This window comes from Pelmatolapia mariae, linkage group LG7 (genome assembly GCF_036321145.2).
Source record: "Pelmatolapia mariae isolate MD_Pm_ZW linkage group LG7, Pm_UMD_F_2, whole genome shotgun sequence".
Lineage (NCBI taxonomy): Eukaryota > Metazoa > Chordata > Actinopteri > Cichliformes > Cichlidae > Pelmatolapia > Pelmatolapia mariae.
The window spans coordinates 26,293,684-26,304,492 of NC_086233.1; positions in this window are offsets into that span (position 1 = coordinate 26,293,684).

The window sequence follows — 10,809 nt, forward strand, 5'->3', positions numbered from 1 at the left end:
AAAATGTCATTTTCCTCCTGTCTTCTACAAAAGAAGAACAGCTATATTTGTTCCTGCGTGCTCTGAGCAGAATGAAGAGAAACACCCCAGTGAGGTCACTCATCTATAGTAGGACCTGGGAAGTTAAATGCAAATCCAACATCCGTCACCCTGGGGAAGCCTGAATGTGGAAAACCTTACTTAATCTTCCATCCTTCAAACGTGTATCTGGAAAAAGGGGTTGAAAATAAGTAATGAATGTTACATGGTGAAAGGCCATACAGTAAATCATTATCTACTAGGCAAGGATTGATGTTGGCGCTGAGAATCTGACATGTATTTGTAAGACTTGGAGCAATCAGTCCTGCTAAATCTGCTCTATTCAGAAAGAAAAGATGAAATTATGCAGGGTTAGAAAGGTCCCACTTTAATATATGGAGCACAGTACTCCTCTTATCATAAGGGCCTCTTTTCAAAAGCCTCTCCAGAGCTGCGTTCCACCACAAATTTGTTTAACACGTGTAACATCAGGGAGAGTATTTATGTGTTATTTTTCCCCAGCATCTGAGTGCCGCTGAAGATCTCCATCCATTACCACGATGACAAAACGTTATACCTCTTTTTAACATCTGAATAAAGTATTCATCATATCCCTGTCCCCTGGAAACACCAAAGCATCCATTAGACCCCTTACCTTTAAAGTTTAGGTTATATTTTTAACGGAGGCAAAGCCCACCCTAAAACATGGATACTTTAATCTACTTCTGCTCCAAAATAAATATTAACAAACGGCTCAACATTTTAATATTTTGCAACTTTCAGCACATAAAGAACATTAAAAAAAAATACAAATTCTAATTGCAAAAAATAATCCAGGTGAAATAATCCACCTGTCCAAAGAACACACTTCCTTGTTGTCTGTAAATGTCAGTGTTACAATGGTAGAAACTGCAAAGAGAAACCCAGTCCTGCTCCCACCTCGTCACAGTTACTGCCCTAATAGAAAACGTGCTCTGCGTTAACAGCTTGTTTCACTGAACTTGTTTCATTGGTAGGACTTCAGCGTGAGCCATCACGGGAGCCATCAATGATTTAGCGCTCTCCTCACTCCTTAACAGGATCTGCAGGTGTGGGGCCGCAATCATTCATCTCTTTAATATTGTCAGTTCTCATCCAGATTAAGCAAACACCCTTTTACTCTCTTTCTGCTTCCCCTGCACCGTGTAAACGTCTCACTCTATCGTTCATAAACACTGCTGTAATTCACAGAAATCCTTCTGAAAATAACCCCATTGGTTAGATTTCTGTCATACTGGGCAACCTTTTGGCAGTTTGCTTGTATTTGGCTTCCATAGAGAGTAAGTATCTGACAACTGAGAACAGGAAAAGCACACAGCCTTTCCACATGAGCATTCAGACAGATTTATTATGACTATTATAATTTTTTTGTAAGGTATTCAAGACCATTTGGATTTATTAATCCCCGAAGCCTAATGTACATACAAAAATGAATGCTCAGACAAATGTTAGCAAAAAACACCCCAACATGAGCTCAACAGTTACCCCCCCACAAGTCTCTCCTCTTACGACACCCTCCTCTCTTCCACCCCAACTTCACAGATGCAAATCTTTCAGTCATCAAAACACAAGTTCAGTAAGAAGACCTTGCCTCACCCTAATTAGAGTTCCTGCCCCTACGTATTTAGGCGACACTAACTCTTCTTCTCTCTCATGTTCTCATGTTGGTTTATTTGATCCCATCAAAGACCAGTACTATCTTAAAGAATGATCTGGTACTCACCAACCCTCAGACACCTAAATAGGTTTATCGATCCACATATCTCAGCAAAGACTCATCCTTCACACCGACTTCAGCACATACGGCAAAATACCACTTTAATAATCTTATCCGGGTGCCACAGTCATCGCTGATATTCCTCATGAAAGCACCATTACCTGTCTGTCATGCTAAAATTATTCTTGTGGTTAAAGGGAAGTTTTTCTTCTTTTTTTTAATGCCTATCCCGACCTCTGTGAGTCAGCTCTCTGAAAGTCACCTGAAGCACCATGCCGGTTCTTTTCTTTTCCATGCATAAACCACAACCTCAACCCAGACATCCAGTTTATCTGAAACTCATCATACATTTACAGTTACAATCTTTATTCTGCCCTCGACGAGCCAGACACGGCACAGATTTTGGTTAAAAAAAGCTATTCTGTGTTTGATGATGTCTCTTTACAAGGTTACCTCATCAGCCCAGATTGCTCAAGCTAATTAATTTTGTCTTCAGTAAATGACAGTTAAATTTTAAATTAAAACTAAAACTAGATATAAAAAACATTTTTGTCAACTAAAACAAAAATAAAAAAAGCCCAAGCACACCCGCCCACCCCATCAGCTTATTATAGCAGAGGGGTAAAAATTATTGTGAAACAAGAAAATCCACTCTGGAAACTAACTGAGACTAAACAGGATTTTTAAAAAAGTCACAATGAAATAAAAATAAAAACTAATTAGAAAATACAAACTATAATAACCCTCATCCATATCTTGGTGTTATTTTTATGTCACTATTTTCATGTACGCAGGCAGCTGTAAATACTGACAATATAAAAGTGTGAATGATGGACATGTTGCGAGACTGCACAACCAGTACAGTACAGCCCTTTTCAATTTTAGCAATTCATTTTTTTGTGTGGAATAGAAGAAAATTGGCTTCTAATTTCAATTCTAAATGGTGAACCTGAGATACTCAATCCAGTATTAAACATGATCCCTGCACGGCTGCAAGAATAAATAGGATGTGTACAACTTTACCAAACCTAAACTGGCTGTAGGTGTGAGTGTGAACATAGTCTGTCACTCTGTGTTAGGCTTGGCAGCCTGTCAAGGGTGTACCCCCTTTCATCGGTTAATGGCTGGGGTGGACTCCAGCCCCCCTGGATGGACGGAGGGATCTCAGCGCAAATCTGAGTAAGAAAGAGACCAAAAATTTGACCTCAGTGAGCAAGTGTGATTGACCCCATTGCTAGGTATTAAGTAACTGGTGCCTGATAAAAGAAGAAACAATGCCAACTTAGTGACAATCAGCACAATGGACATGAAATTGACCTACCAAATCCCAAATCACAGAAGAGAATGTACTCTACTGAGACATGGTGAAGCTATAAACTGATTCTGTGGATAGATCAAAAGCCAAAGCTACCATATAAAGTCTTTGAAAATGCAGACCTGCACAGGTTCCCATATTTAGAGTTGTATTTTTGCTCATTTTTAATTACCACACTGATGTCTTTAATCTCTTTGATATCAAAGACACTAGCATTGCTGCATGAGAGTGCCATTTTTTAAAGATATGAAAAAGGACTCACAACATGAAACTGTGAAACACTGTAACTACACGTTTTCCAGTTTTACCATATCTTAACGTTGTAATGATCATTTTCTCTCATTAAAGCGTTATAATCCCAGAGTGCCCCTGTGTACATACACGTACATGATCACCATCTAAACATGTCTTCATCAGCTAGCATACAGAGTCCACAAAAGAAAATTTACTGTGTCGCTCAAAGGCTCAAAGTGGCAGCTACTGACAAAATTAACAAGATGGAATGGTTTCTTGCATGTTACTCAGTGTGTGAGCTGATGCTGTGAATCAATTAACACTCTTTAAAAATTACTGGTTTGTTTTTATTGGCTCTCTTGCATGTCACAGTGGTGACTGATTTTCTTTTAATAAGCATACTGGTGCAGGCCTCCACAACAGTCTCAGTTTCTCACATGGCCCCTTGGGAAAATTAATCGCCCACACCTGATTTAGCGCTTAGAAAGAAGAATAAACAGGATTATGGAGACTGTGCACATTGTAGTTCCTCACTTGGTGCTCCTGTAATGCTACACTTTGTTTTCTATTATTTTCTCATGCCTGTAAAAAACTTTTAAACCTTAGTTTCCCCTCCCCTCTCCTGACAGTCTTTCTTCGTATGATTGCAGTGAATAATTTATCTTTACCAGGATTTAGTCTTAACTTTAAGAGGAAGTTCTAGGAAAATGTCGTAATTCTGAGTATTTTCGTAGAATTTGCACACCAGGGGCTGATCTTAGTAGGTGGTTGTGAGAAAGGAGCCTAGATCAGAGGGATGGCCAGTGTTTGTGAGATCAGTTAAATATCTCGATTTAGCTTAGTGGCAGCAGTTAATATTAATAGGATTTGTTGTCTAAGGTAGACCTGTGGGGTCTACCTTGTTAAAACTAGACACTAGTTATGCAGTGACACTCTAGTTCTGTGAACACAGGTGTGCCCTCTAACCAAAATCACTGCTGTTTCACTTGTCAAGAGAAATTCATTAAGGCAAAGGGGGGTTAATCCCCACTGCTGAGAGCGTAGCCACAGAACAGATTTTACAGTGTGTGCCTACATTATTTTACTTTCATGACATGCATATTGATCACAGAATGCATTTCCATTTGTTGTTAGTGGCGATAGTACGATTACACACTTGATTAAATTTGTGACTACAGCCCAGTTGCAGCACAGGGTAATGAAATCTGACATCGTGGCTGAAAAAGTGTGCAGAAACTGCCACCGTAAAACAGATGAATGTCCAAAATTTTAACATCTACCGTTCCCTCTACCGTAGCCTCTCTGTAACCGACAAGAACTGAATACTCAAATAGACAGGGTCAAGATGTATATATGCATTTTTCACATTTCCATATTAATCAGACTTTAGTGTTGCTCCAGTGGGTCATCATGACCAGAGGATGGTAGTAGAATAGAGTTTTCTACCCTAGTCATTAAAAGCGGCCCCAGATGAGTCCTTAACTCCAGGCTCCCAGTCATCCGTCTCGTGTGTTTATGCCACCACCACACCTCCTGCATCCTAACGCACACTTTCTCTGCCCTTAAAAGTGGAAACACTTATGTTGTTTCAGGAATGCTTAAATAGGTGGTAAAAGACTGTGGGTACAAAGAACCAATGTGATTTGTTTAGGTGAAGGGTGTTTTTGAAAACCACAGCAACGTAGACCATCTATGTTTTTATTCTACTCTCTAAGTCTCACCACCACTTGATTTTGTTTTCTAACAGAGTTTGGTAATGGAAAGTTGATGATTGGGGTTAAAATATACACATGCAGTATTGTGTAAAAGTGTTGAGAATTTTGCTTGCAAAGAGCCAGACTTGCTTTTTAAAAGTGCTCTTCAGCAATAATTCTCCAGGTCTTTCAAGGTTTTCCTTTGGACTTTACCTGCTTTTTCAATAATTTCCAGTCCAGACCTTGTACATCAACATTTTCAGAGAAATATTGTTTTAATTGTTGAGCCACTTAATTCAGGTCAGGTCAGTTCAGTTCCATTTTATCTATATATTGCAAAATCACAACAATCACCTTAAGGCACTTTATGTTGTAAGGTAAAGACATTTGCTAACAAGCAAATGACCCTCATTAGCAAGCACTTTGTGACAGTAGGAAGGACAAACTCCCTTTTAACAGGAAGAAACCTCCAGCCGAACAAGGCTCAGGGAGAGGCAGCCAGCTGCTATGACTGTTGGAGGTGAGGGGAGGAAAACAAGACAAAAGGCAGCTATGGAAGAGAGCCAGAGATTAATAATAATTAATGATTAAATACAGAGCTAAAAAGATATGGTAACTGACCTATGAATCAATCAAGCATGCAAAGGCACCTAACTCAATGGGTTTAACTAGTGTTCTACACATAGCAAACCACTTAGCACAGAACCAATTTTTAATTGTATCTTTAGGTATTTTGTTACCAGCAGCATGGCAAAAACACAAGGTTTGTTCCCATTGATGTGCAATATGTCTTGAAGCTCAACAAGTGTAGGACAAAAGAAGAAGTAGCTGGCCTAACAATAGCTATAGCAGATGAACGACACCTGAAGTATCTGACAGTCATATCCTTAGGAAATAGAAAAAAAAAACCTGACTCAGGACCTGAGAAATATATCTGGCCCTTTAGTTGATCCATTTCCTCTTCACTGAAGCCTCATCAGAAGTGCCATTCTTAAAGAAAGGAAACAGTGAGAAAAGGCTGAGGTATGCCACATTACACAAGAACTGGATGAAAAAAAAAATCAGTGACAACAGGTCTTATAGACTGAAAAATTAAATTTTTTTGTTCAAGTTACCTAAGAGAGAGGTACAACACTGAGTGTTTGCAGACATCTGTAAAACATCCGTAAAACATTTAGGCCAGTGGTGATCTTCATTGTTCAGCATGACAATGACCCCTAACATACTGCCGATGCACAAGTATGCTTGAACAGAAAAAAGCACAATGGACCTCTATCAGTTGTAGATTGGCCTCCAAAAGCCCCAACCTAAGGTGTGGCTCAAGACCTTTGCACAGCGCTTTATAGATTGTCAGAAACATGTTAGAGCGCTGAGTTTAGTTTTCTGTGTTCTTCCACAAAAATGTGTTTACCCGTTCACACTGTTCGAAAATTAAATAATTTAAAAGAACTTTTCTATAATGTAAACTGTCTAAGGCTGTGGCAATGGTATCCATTTTTCTCTGTGTTTCAAGTATCACTTTTTAAGTTGTGGTCTATGATATTTATAGGCATTTGCTGTAATGCCACAAAACATCTACAACCTCATCCCTACTAATGTAAAGCATAAAAGTTGATTCATAAATCTGAGTTAATTGAATAAAAATGTGTTTTGACATTTATACCATCCACTACTATTATAGTTATTTGTTCACTCTTTGCTTTATTTGACCTGAATCTAAGCCTTTTTAGTTTCTGACTGGTATTTGGGTAAAGTGTCATTCAGAGCAATTAAGCTGATCATTTTCGATATACATGGTTCGATGTTGGGCGGCCTATTAAGCTCCATTTATTTCTCCACCAGGAGAGATCCAAGCTGGAATTATGTGATCATTGCCATTCTTTGTTTGTGATAATCAAGGGGTAATCATCATCCCCATTACTGCTTTTCTTCTGCCAAGTTGAGAACCAACACTGTTTATTTGCAAGTCAGACAAACCAAAACTAGATGGAGAGGTACTGTAAAGCTTGGGTGATGGAAGAAGCCAACAAGTTCAGTTGGTGCTCCAGATCAATTTCTTAAAAAAAAGAAAAAACTAAAACGGGCATTAGCCTTGAAGGAGAATGTGCTCTCCGAGTGCCTTTCCAGTTCAATGTTAATAAGTGTCAGTGCAGTGAGGATGAGTTTGCATCATTTGCACTCCCTCAGTTGCATGGTGCTGTGACTCTGACAGATAACAAACAGCTGCACCATAGGGGATGCGGCAAACCAATGCATCATGAAAGGAATCGTCACCCATCCCTTCTTCATCTTCTCTATATTCTCCTTTCATCTGCTCTTCACACATTCTGCTATTCCATGGCCCATGTCAATCCCGTAATTTGTATTTGTCGGTGTTCGCTGCTCGTCTTTGAAGGCCCGCTGTGTCTCGCCTGCAAAACAATGAAAAAACATTGGCAAGTAGTGTTTAGGAGGTAGAGCAGTTCAAAGAAAGGATCAATCCTTCCTCATTTGCATAGTCGTTGTTTGCTAGGCACTGTCAGTGCTACAAGGTTGCACGCCATTCTACAAGTAAAGGAGCTCTGTCGCCTGAGTCCATATACGAAGAAGAATAAGAGGAATTTTTCTAGGTGACATTGTTATAGAAGTAGCCACTCAAACAAACCGTGAATATACAGAAAAATACATAGAGAGCAAAACAAGAAAACACAAAGCACTTGTTTTGTTATCAGCAGAGAACTAAACTCGAGTCTCCTAAAGAGGCTTTATAATAGTAGCTTGCTACACCAAAGTGCTGTCTTACTTTCCATGGAAAAGACAGAATTAGGCCACGAAAACACCCAAAGGAGTCCAATTAAAGTCTATAATATTAGCAAGTAACAGTGAAAACAGAGGGGTTAATAGCTATTTAGCTATCCAGCTTAATTACCAGCCTGCAGCTTTCTGTGAGTCCTACAAATCCCAGGTTTGCAAAGTAGTGCATTGAAAGACCCGAGGCTCTGTCAGGTGCATTGTCTCTTATCCTGGTGCATGAGACATAGATTTAATGAAATGTTACGATTTTACCAGATTCTATTATTATCATTGCGTGGAAGGAAGGTATTATACATTGAAAAAATTAATATTAAATGTAAAGAGAAAGGTAAAGACAACCTCAGAGATACTTTGAGGAGTTTAAAGTGGGCCATTAGGGCATTGCTCATTACTTGGATGAGTTTACAGGGCCAACTGTAGTGATGCTGACAGTTTTGCAAGCCATTTTAAAGGCTCGGCGCTCTGGAAATGCCGATAACAGAAAATACAGCAGGATGTTCTAACTGAACTGTGCCCTTTAGACCACAGTGAGAGTTGCAGGAGTGTTATTCTTGAAGAATAACTTTTCAGTAATTAAAAACGTATGTCCTGCATTAGGAGAGACTGGAATCCAGACGAACCCAAATGCATAAAAACAGCTGCAACACATACAGTAGTTTAACTCTGTGGATAATTGTAGGAAATACACTTTATTAATTTTAAAAGATCAATAATTAGCATACACCCCAGCTGGTAGTTTGTGAATTCTGATTGTTTTTCCTAATAGGTGGGGTAAAATAATGCTAATGCTATTGTTTTGCAGACATTAAAGCCATTCAGTGGAAATACAAACACGTTTCTGAAACTAGAACAACGTGAAGTGAAATCTTGGACAAAGTTCATACTCCTTAAATCTGCTGTAACCTGCTCCCACCTGAATAGTCGCAAATTATTAGATAAATAATTTATAATAATTTATATAGATAATAAAAAGACAGCCAGTGACTCACGCTGTGGTAATCATACGTTAGAAATTTTGTGTCATACTGTAGAGAAGACCCAGATACAGACACTAGTAGATGGGTATTGTTACCAGTTTTAAAATATCTGAGAAAACACATTGTATGAAATAAGGCCTTAAAACTGGGACACTCATTGTACCTATAGCACAGCTGAACTAAGATTAAATGTAAATCAGATGCAAATGACATGCAAGATAGTAATGCTCCCATACATTAAACATATTTGGCTTAATACCCAGTGACCTCCAAAACAAACTGCTTGTAGGTACACCCATAGGACATTAAACATGAGAAAACGCCCTCTAAGGCAGCGGTCACCAACCTATTTTGCTCCACAGACTGGTTTATGTCCGACAATATTTTCGTGGACTGCCCTTTAAGGTGTCGCGGATAAATACAACAAAATAAAACCAGTACCGGTACCAAAAAACACAGAAGATTTATTCATAACACATGGGAAAAGACCCAGTGGCCCGGTACCAAACGACTCCGGTCCGTGGCCCGGGTGTTGGGGACCGCTGCTCTAAGGTACCAACACAAATGGCAAAACAAGCCAAAGTTCTGCTGTAGCTTTCTCATTTAGTGGGAAATTAGGATAAAATCCCCTACAGAGTGCTTTTGCTGCATATGTGGGAATCTGGAATCTGGCAAAGCACACACATAAAGAGAAACTGTGATAGTACTCTGAAATGATTAAACCGAATTAAATGAAGAGGACAGGTTTCTGCTGTTCTTAGAATCCATTAATCAGTTTGTCTGCTATTGGCTGAGAAATGGAAAATTATGCTCCAATGGATGACATCATCTCATCATTTAGTCTGATAAGATTTCCAGATTTCATCCACAGTTCTTTAACACTGTTCTGTACACGAGTGTGATGAACTTCCAGCTGTAGCACATCCAACAGAAACGACAATGTGCATACTGTGTAAAGTCCAGATTAAATTTTCTTCAGATTTATGTTTAATCTTTCCTGCTATCCAGCAGTGGTTATAGCTACATGCTACAGTTACCTCGGGGTGCACAGGACATTGGCAGGCAGTGGATGCAGAGGTCCGCTCTGAAGCTGCCTCGCTTTCTGATCTGGAACCACACAGCAGCACTGAGGATGCACTGATTTGACTTGATATTTTATTGACTAGTTTTCTTCTGGCCTTGCAGCATCCAAATATCTCTCTGGAAACTGTATGTGGGGGACTAGATATTAAAAATGCAATACCTTTGTTAAAGCCATTGAATTAAAGCTACAAAAAAGTCCTTATCCAAAAGCCACTTTAACTGTTTTTATTTTGTTTTTTAGCTATAACTGTCTGTCATCATTCCTGTCAGTACTCGTGGACAAAAGAAGACTAGATTAGACTGTTCTTTGATAGATTTGTGATTGTTTGGATTATAGCAAACAGTCCTGATGTGCACAACATCAAGCCAGCTGATTTTCTTTCATCGAACACCTGAACAAAACAAGAAGGGGAAATGAAGTGTAATGTACACAGTAATATTACATTTAATATTAATGAAGTACATCCTTTAGAACCTCCAAAAAAAGATATCACACATGAAATACATGAAGCAAACAGATTTAACGCGTGCCATCATTAGACCTGGCTGGTTGTGATAGAATCAGACGCTCATGATCTTTACGAAAAGATGGTCAAGCAAAGATGGAGCCATAGAGTCTGCGTCCATTGTCAGTATCCAAATTCATCCTCATATCTGCACCGGAGATGAAGATTCTGTTCCTACCTCCCAGAAGTATTCCCAACAGTAAGCACCAGCTCATTGTTTAGCCTCTTTAATCACTATAATGATATTTAAAAGCCTACGACAGCTGCAACAGGCTCCAGGCCCTCCGGTGACCCTGAAATGAATAAGCAGTTAGGAAAATGGATGGACATCCTTATGCTATTTTATGTTATCAATGCTCGCACTCTACTCAGTTTTCTTCAATTGCTATGTTGTTTTCCTGCTACTGTGTTACAAACAGGAGCTCCAGCATAG